We start from the raw sequence: 2,602 nt of genomic DNA, 5'->3' as shown, positions 1-2,602 counted from the left end.
CCATTATAGAAACACATGTCCACAGAATACAGAGAGAGCACAACAAGGACGTCGATATAGGACTTGTTACCTAATTTACTAGTATTTATAAAACTTTCAATATTCAACGCGCTTTTTGCTAATATGTTACTAATTACAAAATCTTTAAAATTACAGATGGCAGATCTAGAGGACGCGGAACCGGTTGATCCGTCCATCCTGACAGAGCAGCATCTCCATAGGCCTGCATTTATCAGGAGTGAGGTGAGAGCCAAAAATATTACACTTCAAGTTATCATTAGTATTAATGTATAGAAATGTTGATTTAACTAATTTTTTTCACTGTAGTGATATCGTGGGGTTCAGATCACAGAGCATGGCCGCAAATTAAACCAGTAGGGACATGATCATCCTTTGGTGCTCGATCTGCTACGACAGTCTGGATTTTATTATATTTCTCGACTTAGGCGTGTGCAGCTGGATCAGGCTTTATTAGGAGCTCTAGTCGAGAGATGGAGACGGGAGACCCAGACTTTTCACTTCCGCCACGGTGAGATGACGATTATACTTCAAGATGTGGCGGTTATTTCTGGTCTTCGTGTCGATGGAGAGCCTGGGTCTCCCGTGAGAAGCAGTGACAGGCTCTCCATCGACACGAAACCAGAAATAACCGCCACAACTTGAAGTGTAATCGTTATCTCACTGTGGCGGAAGTGAAAAGTCTGGATCTCCCGTCTCCATCTCTCGACTAGAGCTCCTAATAAAGCCTAATCCAGCTACACACGCCTAAGTCGAAAAATATAAAAGAATCCAGACTGTCGTAGCAGATCGAGCACCAAAGGATGATCAAGTCCCCACTGGTTTAATTTGCAGCCATGCTTTGTGAACTGAACCCCACGATATCCCTACAGTGAAAAAAATTAGTTAGATCAACATTTCTATACATTAATACTAATGATAACTTGAAGTGTAATATTTTTGACTCTCACCTCACTCCTGATAAATGCAGACCTATGGAGATGCTGCTATGTCAGGATGGACGAATCAACCAGTTCCGCGTCCTCTAGATCTGTCATCTATAATTTTAAAGATTTTGTAATTAATAACATATTAGTAAAAAGCACGTTGAATATTGAAAGTTTTATAAATACTAGTAAATTAGGTAACAAGTCCTATATCGACGTCCTTGTTGTGCTCTCTCTGTATTTTGTGGACAGGTGTTTCTATAATGGCCATCCTGTTTACAAATGCTACATTTTGTTCGTCACCCATCTTGGGTTGTACATCCTACAACTATCCTATCCAATGGCTGATATTAGTTAGCTTTTGAAAAAAAAAAAATCAGTGTTATCCTCACTCCCATTTTCTTCCTCCTCACCCTTTCCCCCCCTTTTTTGATCTCTCTTCTCTTTTCCAGCGCCTGCGGGTTAGAGAGAGAAAGGGCTGAGCGATAGAGCGAGAGAGAGAAGATCTCGAGCGAGAGAGAGGCGTCTCACTCCCCTTTTCTGGTGCCTGCGATCTAGAGAGAGAGAGGTCTGCAAGCGATAGAGCAAGAAAGATGAGAGCTTGAGCGAGACAGAGGCAACCTCCGCGAGAGAAAGCGAGAGCGAGAGTGAGGAGAACTTCGTCTTTGATTCGTAGTTTCTGAGAGGGGAAGCGCTGGTTTGAGATTGGGCGGGCTTCAGAGCGATGCTTCTTGCAGAGTTGTCGTTGGCGAGAGGAACTTCGTGTTTGATTTGGTGTCCAAGTGGCCGAATGCGGATGGCGCCTTGATTAGCATCTTGCATTTGGTAAATCTCATCTCTCTATTTCTCAGTGGATATGTGTGACTTGGGTTCGTGTTGTAGTTATTACAGATTAGTTGATTGTGATGTTGTAAGCATTTAATCGCAGAGAATTAGTGATCTTTAATGTTTAATGAAACTGGTTTTTTTTTTTATGTTGTTATACTATTGAGTGTATAAGTAATGATGAACGTGAGAAGATGGAGGAATTTAAGTGAAAAAGGTAAAATTGGGACACAACACAAATGCTAGAGTTCCAATTTAACAATTGAAAGGTTCGTGACCAAAGTAAAACTATGCTAAAAGGTCGAGATCCCATGGTGCAGTTTACTCATAGGTTGAAAAAAGTTTTGAATTTAAAAGTTTCAGTCCTAATGACAATGACAACTAACCAGTTTACTACTGAAGTACATTTAATGAACTTGGCCTTTGTCACCATTGTTTTACTTACATTTGTTTAGATGCATCGTAAATAAAGTATATAAGTGATTTCTCAAAGTTGATTTTGCAAATTTATTGCCCTTCCTGTATTGATGCTGAAATATTATTATCTTGGAACTAGCGAGGCCAATTCACTAGCCAGTTCAGATAGGTTGATCGGTAATATTCTATATAACATGAAAGTCCAACTATTCGTCTCTTACGCATAATTGCTGTCCAAGTGTGCTCAATTTACTAGCTACGATTCCTTACTTCTGGTCCACACTGTCCAATTACTTCCAGTATATGATGCTTGTCCTTGAGCTGCAAAAACTTATGTCTCTTTTATATGATGTGTGAATGGCTTGTAATTCAAGTGAGCTTTATCTTATCAGTTTTAAGAATAAGACTGATAAGTT

The sequence above is a fragment of the Ananas comosus genome, linkage group 21 (assembly GCF_001540865.1).
Source record: "Ananas comosus cultivar F153 linkage group 21, ASM154086v1, whole genome shotgun sequence".
In the NCBI taxonomy this organism is placed as follows: Eukaryota; Viridiplantae; Streptophyta; class Magnoliopsida; order Poales; family Bromeliaceae; genus Ananas; species Ananas comosus.
The sequence above is the reverse complement of the archived record's forward strand: the minus strand, read 5'-3'. Positions refer to the sequence as shown.